Source organism: Saccopteryx leptura, chromosome 10, assembly GCF_036850995.1.
Source record: "Saccopteryx leptura isolate mSacLep1 chromosome 10, mSacLep1_pri_phased_curated, whole genome shotgun sequence".
Classification (NCBI taxonomy): domain Eukaryota; kingdom Metazoa; phylum Chordata; class Mammalia; order Chiroptera; family Emballonuridae; genus Saccopteryx; species Saccopteryx leptura.
The window spans coordinates 66,058,327-66,070,188 of NC_089512.1; the positions used below are offsets into that span (position 1 = coordinate 66,058,327).

General features: G+C 37.9%; 1 pseudogene; it reads right to left on the reverse strand.

The window, feature by feature from the left end:
* Positions 1-437: 437 nt before the first annotated feature.
* On the reverse strand, positions 438-2,769 carry LOC136381860 (serine/threonine-protein kinase VRK1-like; annotated as a pseudogene).
* Positions 2,770-11,862: the final 9,093 nt, after the last annotated feature.

Genomic DNA, 11,862 nt, shown 5'->3' on the forward strand with positions numbered 1-11,862 from the left:
CACTTGCTCTGCTGTAGTCCCTCTCCGTCAAGGCACATATGAGAAAGCAATTGATGAACAACTGAGGTGCTGCAACAAAGAATTGATGCTTCTCAGCTCTCCCTTCCTGTCTGTCTGTCCCTCTCTCTGTCTCTGTCATAACTCCCCCCCACACACACACAAATTCCAAGACCCCAAACCAGAAAGGTGATATGACCCAGGAATCTGTGTTTCCATAGGCAATTCTGATGAGCAGAAACTTGTCTTAAATCTTTTGGCATTGAGTATTTTACCTACCCAGAGAAGAAAAATGTATTTGTGTGTGTTGTGTGTGTGTGTGTGCGCGCGCATATTTGTTTCAGAAAATGTGCCCTTTATTTTAGGTTTCATGTTTCCTTGACAGAAAGGACTTGGTCAAACATTTTACATGCTCTGAGATGGTGATTGGAAAGTACCTGTCATGAACTTTTTCTGTTAGTACCCAGAACCTGTCACACAGTATGAGACAGCTTACAGAGTACATATAATCTAAAGATTTTAAATATTAGCCTTTAACAAATTGTGTAAAGTATTTTTTAATAAAATTTGTTTTTCAAAGATATAGGTGTTTTCTTGTTATCCCCACCTACAAGACTCACATGAAAACACTTAAAGTAAAAGAAGAAGAAAAAGTCAAATGAAAAGAAGAAAAACTGGCTCACAGAGTGGGGTTTCCTTCTGGACTCTCTCTTTTTTAAATGGGTTTGCCTGGCTTCTTCTATCTGTGCATCGGAGCATTCCATGTCTTCAACACTAAATTCTGTGCTTTTCTCAACTTCTTCTGCTTTGTTTTTACAGTTTGTGCTTTCAAACCTCCATTCTCCACATTGCCAAGTTGAAGTTTGCTGTCAGTCTTACTTCCTATAGATTTTAGTCCTTGCAAAGGAATATCTTGTCAATTTTTATAAAGAAGTTTCTCAGCATGGTTCAGTAATTTCACTGTTTCCATATATTTAGAACTTTCATCTGTCTTGTTTTTCTTAGGAAAACATTTGCCTATCAAACCTGCAGCGTTTTCTCTGTATCTAATTTTGGAGTCTCTAACATAGATTTAGCATCTTTCAAATTATCCTCCCACGGAAGATAGTCTCTGAGCCCCTGAATTATACAATAACCAAGTATTTCCAAGTCACAGTGTCTCCATGGGACCACGCCAATGTGCACGTCAATTGTGGTGAATTCAACAATGCCATCATGACATCTTTTGGGTTTTTTTTTTTTTTTTTGCATTATTTATAAATTCTTTCTGGATAGTCCAATAAGCAAGGCCATTATCTAACCGGTACACCTGGTCAGGATTCTTGCAGCTCAGAAGATGATTTGAGGCCTTGATATCTCTGTGATATATTCATGAATATATTCCAGAATATCTAGAAATCTTAAGCTCAGCTGAAAGACAGCTTTCCAAGAAAACCTTTTGTCATTTGCTTCATATATTTTCTGAAGGTATAACTCCCAAAGGGATCCACTGTGATAAAACTGCAACTTTTCCAACTTTATCATACTTAGAAATATCCACGTGAGTACTTTAGTTTATGGGAATGAATCCACTTCTGAATTTACTCTGGTTTGTCAGCTTGCTGGTAGAATTTAATTCAGTAAGAAGAAGTCCATTGTCACTGGGGTCCACTTTTACAACAAAAGGTGCATCACTGCCCACTGATTTTTAAAAACAATTTTATTTAGAAATTAGTAAACATTTCCATAGCATTTGAACTGTTGATTGTGTTGTGTGCCCATCACCCAAAGTCAAATAATTTTCCATCACCATATATTAATCCCTCTTAATACCCCTCCCCTGGTAACTACTTCACAACATTTTATCTATGTCCCTGAGTCTCATTTTTATATCCCATCTATGTGTAAAATCATATAGTTCTTAGTTTTTTCTGATTTACTTATTTCACTCAGTATAATGTCTTCAAGGTCCATCCATGTTGTCTTAAATGGCAATATGTCATCATTTCTTATGGCTGAGTAGTATTCCATGGTATATATGTACCACATCTTTTTTATCCAGTCCTCTGTCAAGGAGCACTGTAATTGTTCCATGTCTTGGCCACTGTGAATAATGCTGCGATGAACATGAGTGTGAGTCTGTCTTTGCATAATAATGTTTTTTTATTTTGGGGGGTAGATACTCAGTAGAGGGATTGCTGGGTCATATGGTAGTTCCCTTCTTAATTTTTTGAAGAACCACAATACTTTCTTCCATAATGGTTGTATTAATTTGCATTCCCACCAACAGTGGATGAGGGTTCCTTTTTCTCCGCAGCCTCTCCAACACTTGTTATTACCTGTCTTGTTGATAATAGCCAATCTAACAGACATGCGGTGGTATTCATTGTAATTTTGATTTGCATTTTTCTAATAGCTAGTGAAGATGAGCATTTTTTCATATATTTGCTGGCCATTTGTATGTTTTCATAGAAGTGTCTGTTCAGGTCCTTCCCCCATTTTTTAATTGGAATGTTTGTTTGCTGCTGAGCTTTTTGAGTTCTTTATATATTTGGAAAATTAACTTCCTATCAAAACTGTTGTTTGTAAATATCATCTCCCATTTGGTTGATGCCTACTAATTTTGAAGAATTCTTACCAGCAAAGCTACACCTTGGTCAATGAGTAATCCTAGTTTCCATTCTTTTTTTGACATGCCAGTGATTATCTCCCAGCGGCAAACTGCCCTGGAAGACATTTTTTTGCAGGGCCCTGTCTTCCAGCTTGAGCTGCTTTAACACGAAGCATTTTCATTGGAGCTGTGGACCTGTTGCTTGCTTCCCAGTAGAAAGTTCCTGCTCAACAATGAATATTTTTTTAAGCTAACCCTTCTCTTGGGGGTAAGCCTGCCTTGAGGACCACCTAGAGCCCTGAAAATGTTGTCAAATTATTTTTTAATGGACTCACATTCATCTGAGAGGTAAATTGAGCTGTAACTTATCTGAGATCATGAGATTGCAGAGGAAATCTGAATGTGAGCAAGATGCATGTCAGTTGTGAATGTGGAATACCAACATGGCAACTTCTCATTAAAAAATTAACAAAATGAAATTTGAACCATGTTTTCATGGTCCCCTCAAAAGCTGGTGGTGGATGAGGTTTTTGTGAATGTGCTTTGCTTTGGAATTTTTAAATATATGTGTGTATATATATATATATATATATATATATATATATATATATATATTACCACCAGTCCTTTATGGGGTTTCTTGCCTGTTTGACTGTTGGTGAAGTCATGCTCTAAATGCCCTTTCAGACTTCAGTGTTTTGCATATGCTCTTTCCTTTAATTAGGATGCTATAGTAAATGTGCCCTTTCCACCCAGTTTACTGCTTTTTATATATTAGATTATAAATAAATGTTTATTTACTATTGACATGGATTACCAGCATGTCACTTTGCTCCTAGAATGATGGGAGTTAAAGTTAAATTTCTACTGCAAATAAAATGAAGAGGTCGTGGCTCAACTTCTTACCCTTGAGTTTTAAACTGGGGCAACACTACCATCATTTGGATTAGTTTGGATTATGCAAAGCAAATTGTTCCATCTATTTTTGCAGCCTATAGAGGTTAGAAGATTATTTGAGTCCTTCTTTCTGTGACTGTGGAACCATAGAATAATCCATGACTGAATAAAAACAAGGTTTTTTTTTAATTTATGGAAATTAAAATTTTTAATGTATTTTTAAGTCTCTTAGATCAAAACAATTCTTTGTTGCTCAGGTGAGCTCTTTGAATGAGGACAAAAGTGACATTAACTTAACCACAAGTTACTTGGCTTTATGATTTTAATGGAGCAAAGAAAACTGATTTATTAATAAAGTGTATTGCTGAAAGAGAATCTTTGTGGAATTTCAGACCATGCAAAGCGTCCATTTGTCTTGGCTTCACTTTGTTATGCTTTCAGAGCTATTTATAATGTTATTTCACTGAAAATTCCTTTCCATATTGTCATTTGTCTTCCATCTCCAGGAAGCTTCCCATCCAAATTAAAAAAAGAAAAAGCACTTTTCTTTTTTCTTTTACACCTCCTTAAAATCAATTGAAAATGGCGTCTCCTGGGAATGTGTCCATCTCTTACCATGTCTGAAGTCTCCCCCAATCTGAGCGAGGGAGAAAATGAAGCTTCATTTCAGAGATTTTGCTCCTTATAAGAAATGGACCTCAAGGAAATGCTCCCACTCCCTTCTTAGTCAGAAGGGATCTGACATGACATTTCTTTTAGCAAAAGTAACGTGAGAGTCACATTCATCTGAGTGGGTTGAGAGCTGCACTATTGCACAAAGAGGCCCTGTGCTTAGAAGGGCCTTACACACTTGGTTTGATGCTCTGCTGCAGTCATCTTGAAATTCTTGTTAGTCTGTGAACAAAGGGCCTCATGATATTTTTTTTTTTTTTTTTTTTTTTTTTTTTTGCACTGGGCCTGCAAATTATGTAGCTGGTAGTGAGAATCAGCCTGTTAAAGCTGATACTTCTATCCAATGAACACCTTTCCTTAGGGAAAGGAGGAGAGAAGTAACAAAATGTCAAAAATTTTCCAACTTCTGTACCCTGTATGTGCCCTGACCGGGATCAAACCTGCAACCTCAGTGCTTCAGGACAAAGCTCTTAACCAACCAAGCTATCCAGCCAGGGCTGTAAAGATAACACTAACAATTACTGAAGAGTTATCATATGACAACAAGCTTTTCAATATCTTTATCTTCTTTGAAAATGTATGTGCTAATTTTGGTATTGCTATTACACAGATGATAAAATGAAGGTACATGGAGGGTAAGCGATTAACCCACGTCTATATAGCTAATATGTAGTTGAACCAGATTTTGAACCCAGCTGACTCAAGAGGTTCTACTATGTCGTGACTCTGCACAATTTGATTTCATGACCCAAGAAAATATTTTTTTTTTTTTGCTTAAGCTGGAGTCTATGCTAAGCTTCATGTATGACCATGTTTCATCCCTAAGATTCAATTATGGCCCCCATTTTTCTCCAGATGAGGAAATTAAGATTTAAAGAGAGTTAACATGTTGCAGGTTACAGAGTTACTGAAGGGTAAAGCTACATTTTTAACTTAGCTCTGCTTCCAAAGACCAATACCCTAATTATTAACTATTGTCATTTCTCACTTTTTAATTTTTTTTTTAGAGAAGGAGAAAGAAAGAAACCAACAGACAGACAGACAGGAGGGGAGAGAGATGAGAAGCATCAGCTCGTAGATGTGGCACTCTAGTTGTTCACTGATTGCTTTCTCATATGTGCCTTGACTGAAGGGCTCTAGCCTAGCCAGTGATCTCTTGCTCAAGCCAGTAGCCTTGGGGTCATGTCTATGATCCCATGCTCAAGCCAGCAACCCTGGGCTCAAACTGGTGAGCCTGTGCTCAAGCCAGATGAGCCTGCACAAAAGCCAGATGAGCCTGCACTTAAGCCTGCGACCTCAGGGTTTTGAACTTGAGTCCTCAGCATCCCAGGTCAACACTTTATCCATTGTGCCACTGCCTGGTTAGGCTGTCATTTCTCACTTTAAAATCAATAGTTTAAACATTTAACTAAACTCAAGTTCAACCACTTTCTTCAGGCAGATGGTCTAAAACAGTGGTCCCCAACCCCCGGGCCGCGGACCTGTAGCGGTCCATGGGCCATTTGGTACTGGTCTGCAGAGAAAGAATAAATAACTTACATTATTTCCGTTTTATTTATATTTAAGTCTGAACGATGTTTTATTTTAAAAAAATGACCAGATTCCCTCTGTTACATCCATCTAAGACTCACTCTTAATGCTTGTCTCGGTCACGTGATACATTTATCCGTCCCACCCTAAAGGCTGGTCCGTGAAAATATTTTCTGACATTAAACTGGTCTGTGGCCTAAAAAAGGTTGGGGACCTCTGGTCTAAAAGGTGTGTGGACACTAGGTCTAGGGGACAGAGGTGACAGGTATTCTCCCTCTCAGCACTGCTCCCTCGTTCCCGGTGTGAAGGCACCTCCAGACTAGAATCCCCTTGCTTCTTCCACTTTTGAAAACATTTTTGACTCTTTAAAAAATTTTTGTATTTATAATGTTATGGGAAGGCTGTTAAAAACTGTGTATTTGACACGTTTGTTTCTCTCTGCTCGATATGAATTTCCTTTTTGTCTCATGACCAGACCTTCAATTTTCTTTGGCTAACCCCTCCTTCCCTTGTCATTCTAGTGGAATTACCCCCTCCTACCCCAGACAATCAAAATCTTTCATGCTTTGGACACCATCATCCCCAGTGGGTTTATGATTGATTCAGGGATGGGCGAGTTTGTTGGAATCATTGTTAAAGTGAAATATTTTTTTCCATGCTGAACTGGAAAATTAAAGTAGGAGCTCCTTGGGCTTGCAAATTCAATCAGAACCAAGAGATGGAGAGAGAAAAAATTCCCTATGCATCTAAGCTACTTGATTCATTCACATTTCACTCTCTGCACAATTTGATTTCATGACCCAAGAAAATATATATTTTTTTTGCTTAAGTCACTTTGAATTGAGTTTCTGTGACTTGCAACTAAATGAGTTCTGGTTAGCATAAATACCACTGCACTTATCAAAGAAAAACAGCTTTCCTAACATTAACATGGTAGACTAGCTAAACTAGGAACCATTCACACTACTTCAACCTGTGTTTCTTTTTTAATAGATGGGAGTAATTACAAATTCTGGTGTTAAGAGGCAGACATACTGAGAACTGAAAAATATTTCAAACTCAAAGATAATGTGCTAAACAATCTCAATATTTTTTCTTCCTTGTTGTTTGCTATTTCCTTCTCCAACTATAGTACATAATTTGCTAGTTTTTGAGAAAAGATATCCACATGGTAAGGTCTAAATAGTCATGAGTCACTTTGCTTCCCTAGTACCTGGCAGGGTCACCATTATATTGTAGATGATCAAACAAAAATTGCTTAATGAGTAAAAGGCATGTCAGAATTCTCCTTGTTACCTAGAAGTGTAATTGTTGTTATTTATGGACTGAGCTGGCTTAGTTCAATTTGCTTTTGAACTAAGAAAATGATAGCCCCTTCTAAACCATCTCAATTGAATGAGCAGATGCTCAGGACTTGAAACTGATAATGGCACTTGGAGGAATTTAAAACAAAATTACAAAAATTTTTATTCATTTTTTATCTATCAGAAGAGACTTTGCTCTGAGTACTTAATTTTCTGACTCTGTCAAATACAAAGATTCTATTCTCAAAATAAATATGGGAAAATCTATAAAGTACATCTGGCTCTGACAGAGGTATGATGAACAAACTTTTGTGTGTGTGTCATTTTGGTGACTTTGCACATATTTTTGAATAGATCATATGGCTTACTTTATCATCCCCAGGAATAAAAGAGGGGAACTTCACCCCTCTCACTCGCTAAGTGCAGTGTTGGCAGCCTTCCAGTGAATACAGGGTGTGCAGACCATCAAACTCAGATTACTTTTTGCTTTGAGAATCTAAACATTACTTGTCTATATGTTTAAACCTGCAGGAGGACAGCCATTTTCTCTTTACTGCATGGACCTGAGTCACTTAAAGGGAAATGCAGCTCCCCTAGACATTCTCAGAAAACAGCCAGCCACATTTTTTATGCCTCACAAATTCTTCCCAGTCAAACTGTCTTAACAACATGATCTAAAGTGATGTGAAGATTTGGAACTTCAACTGTATTACTTCCTATCTGTTGTGTCCTTGGCCAACTATTTAGCATTTTGGACTTGCAATTTCCCCTTCTATAAAATGGAAATAATAATACTGATCTAGTTGAGCTCATTATTTAGCATGGCTTAGACACATTGGAGGTGCTCAATATACTCTTTCTGTGTCATTTCCCTGGGATGTCCATGAACCACTTGGCACTTTTTCCCATTTCCAGGCTCCAACTGTTCCTATGATCAAGTGTTAGAGCATGCATTTGGCAGTCAAAATATATGAATTTGTTTTGTTTTTGTTTTCAGAGACAGAGAGAGAATCAGAGAGAGGAATAGATAAGGACAGACAGACAGGAACGGAGAGAGATGAGAAGCATCAATCATCCAGTTTTTGTTGTGATACTTTAGTTGTTCATTGATTGCTTTCTCATATGTGCTTTGACCGTGGGCCTTCAGCAGACCGAATAACCCCTTCCTCAAGCCAGCGACCTTGGGTCCAAGCTGGTGAGCTTTGCTCAAACCAGTTGAGCCCGCGCTGAAATTGGCGACCTCAGGGTCTCAAACCTGGGTCCTCTGCATCCCAGTCCGACGCTCTATCCACTGTGCCACCGCCTGGTTAGGTAAAAAAATATGAATTTGAATCACAGTCAATGTTGTCAGATTTAGCAAATAAAAGCATAAGACATTACATTAAATTGGAATTTAGATAAAAAACAAATATTTTTTAATATATCTCATGCAATATTTAGGACATGCACAATAAAACTACTCGTTATTTGTTTAAAATCCAATTTTAAATAAGATGTCCCATAATTTATCTGGCAACAATACCCATAGGCTGTGACCTTCAGCAAGTCATGTGATATCTTTAATTTTATCATGTGTAAAGATAATATTTTTTAATTAATTAATTAATTAATTAATTTTAGTGAGAGAAGCAGGGAAAGAAACAGAGAGAGAGACAGGAACATCAATCTGCTTCTGTATGTGCCCTGACCAGGATCAAACCTGCAACCTCAGTGCTTCAGGACAAAGCTCTTAACCAACCAAGCTATCCAGCCAGGGCTGTAAAGATAACACTAACAATTACTGAAGAGTTATCATATGACAACAAGCTTTTCAATATCTTTATCTTCTTTGAAAATGTATGTGCTAATTTTGGTATTGCTATTACACAGATGATAAAATGAAGGTACATGGAGGGTAAGCGATTAACCCACGTCTATATAGCTAATATGTAGTTGAACCAGATTTTGAACCCAGCTGACTCAAGAGGTTCTACTATGTCGTACTGCTTCTATAAAATGCAGGTGTATGTCCAGAAAATATTGACACTGGGTGAGAAAAGCGGGTACAGAGGGTCCTTGGGTTATGATAGTCTAAATATATGATGTTTCCAGTTTATGATGTTCACCCCATAAAAACTTTAAAAAATTGGCCCTGGCTGGTTGGCTCAGTGGTAGAGCATCGGCCTGGTATGCAGGAGTCCTGGGTTTGACTCCTGGCCAAGGCACACAGGAGAAGCACCCATCTGCTTCTCCACCCCCTCCCCCTCTCCTTTCTCTCTGTCTCTCTCTTCTCCTCCCGCAGCCAAGGCTCCATTGGAGCAAAGTTTGCCTGGGCGCTGAGGATGGCTCTGTGGCCTCTGCCTCAGGTGCTAGAATGGCTCTGGTTGCAACAGAGCGACACCTCAGATGGGCAGAGCATCACCCCCTGGTGGGCATGCTGGGTGGATCCCGATCAGGCACATGCGGGAGTCTGTCTGACTGCCTCCCCGTTTCCAACTTCAGAAAAATACAAAAAGAAAAAAAAAAAACTTTAAAAAATTGAAACATGAGTGTTTTGGCTTATGCTGTTATACTGTTAGTGTTGTACTTACTAACTATGTGGGTGAATTAGTTTGGCTGCATGCAGCTGAAAAATATGCAGTAATGCAGCTTATGAGTGAGGGAGTTGGTGTCCCCCAGACTGGCCTCGAACAAATATTTAAGAAAGTGGAGAGGCCTGCAACAGACCCTGTACCCTCTACATCAGCTGCTTATGCAGAGGAAACACCTGTAGTACAGGTAAAATCATCTCCAGCATCTCCTGCATGTCCCTTAGGCAATCCTGATTCCCCTGACCCAGTATCTCCAGCACCTTCTGCAGGTTTTCCTGCCTCTCCAGCTTCTTCCTCCCAATAGGTCACTCTCTATCAACTTGCAATGCCCCTTCCAATGTGCAGGTCAATCACAGTAATAAAGGTAAGGATTTTTTTATATACTCATTTTTTCTGTTACTATAGTACAATGTACAGTATAGTATATTTATGTCCTTTTCCTTTTTCTATGGCTTAGTTGTGTTTTTATGTTCTAGAATATGATTTTACAACTGTGTTAGGATAAGTGACTTAGCTAGGGTGTGTTTCAACTTACACCAAAATTTGTGTTACATCCTGTCATAGGAATGGAATGGTATCGTAACCCAAGGACCCCCCGTAATACATATTAGTGGAATCCTAAAAAGTTTCAGGTTCCCATATAGTTTAGTCTTACAGATTCAAATTTGAAGAAACACATTTTCATTGCCAAAAAGAATTTCATTAAAGGTAGCCCAACTATTTGATCAACACTTACCAAAATTCTCTTCTCTTCCTGCCACTTCACTCATACCCTGGACCTCTTAAGGGACTTCTCAACATTTCCCAGAGAAAATTCTCCACCCTTCACCTATGACTTTTTCTTTCCTCTTCCTTCATCTTCTTCTCAGTTCCTTATTATGTAGATTCACTTGGCCTTTCTCTCAGAATAGAGTCCATATTCTTTTTATTTTATTCTATTTATTTTTTGTATTTTTGCTATTTATTAAAGTTATTGAGGTGACATTGGTTAATAAAATTATATAGGTTTTAGGTGTACAGTCCTATAATACATTATTTGTCCATTTATCTCCCCTAACCTTCCTCCTCCTCCCCCAACCTTCCTTTCCCTCTGGTAATCACCACTCTGCTGTCTGTATCTATGAGGTGTTTTTTGTTTCTTTTGTCTTTCTTTCTCTTTCTTTCTTTCTTTCTCTCTCTTTCTCTCTTTCTTTTTTTCCTTGCTTAATATTGTTTAGAATAAAGAAGACAAAATGGATTGGAAGTTCAAAATTCTCTTTGGTAGGCTGAGGAAATTGCTCAAGTCCATGTCCATTCCCATGTTAACAATTTCTTGTTCTTTTACACTAGGTGCTCATTAAATGTAAATTTTCTTCTGCCTTCCTTTGCATTTTCCTGTATTTTGCCACTAATAATAGAAGGTTCTCCATGGTTCCAATTTCATATTTTACAAAATACTTGACAGATTCCTGAGCTTCTTAGAAATATGGGCTCATGGATATTGCCTGAGATTACTGGGTTAGACTGATGAGATCATGAGCAAGGGACACCTCAGAGAGTAGAGGTATGTTTTAAGAGAGGGTGATTCCAAGGAACTAAGATGCAACATAGAAATCAATGAAGGGGAGTGACATCAGAGAAATGGTGCCATGAGGAGCAATCTCAATACTTCTCCCCAAATTTTCAACAAGTTCTACAACCAGAGACAGAAAAATCTATCCCTGGAGCATTTGAAAGTCACACACACTGAACAAAAAGGTATGACTGGGCAAAAAGTTGGCTAAATATATAATAAACTACAAGCTAGAAGAGACTGGACCCCAATATTTAAAGTTCTGAAAGAGAGGGACTTCTAGCCAAGAATACTATACCCATCAAAGCTATTCTTCAAATATGAAGGAGAAATAAAACATTTACAGATACAGAAAAGATGAGGGAATTTATCATCAGAAAATCTCCAATTCAGGAAATACTAAAGGGGGTTTTCTAAAAAAGAGCAACTCAAAACAAAACCACAAGTAAAAGCTCCACCAAGAATACAATAAAACCAAATTTAAACTGTGATAACAAAAACAAAAAAAAGAGGAGAGGATGAAGATTAACAGTAGCAAAGGACGATGAAGTGCAGAAGTACTCATAAGATAATGTACTACAATGAACATGGTAAGTACCCTTTTCATTACTTAATGGTAACCACCCCTGAAAAAACCACCACAGAAGCACATGACTTAAAAAAGGTAGTAACAGAGGAAAGAAGTATGGATTACAACCAAATAAAAACAAATGATAGCAAAACAAAAGAAAAGAATCAAACAAGATACAA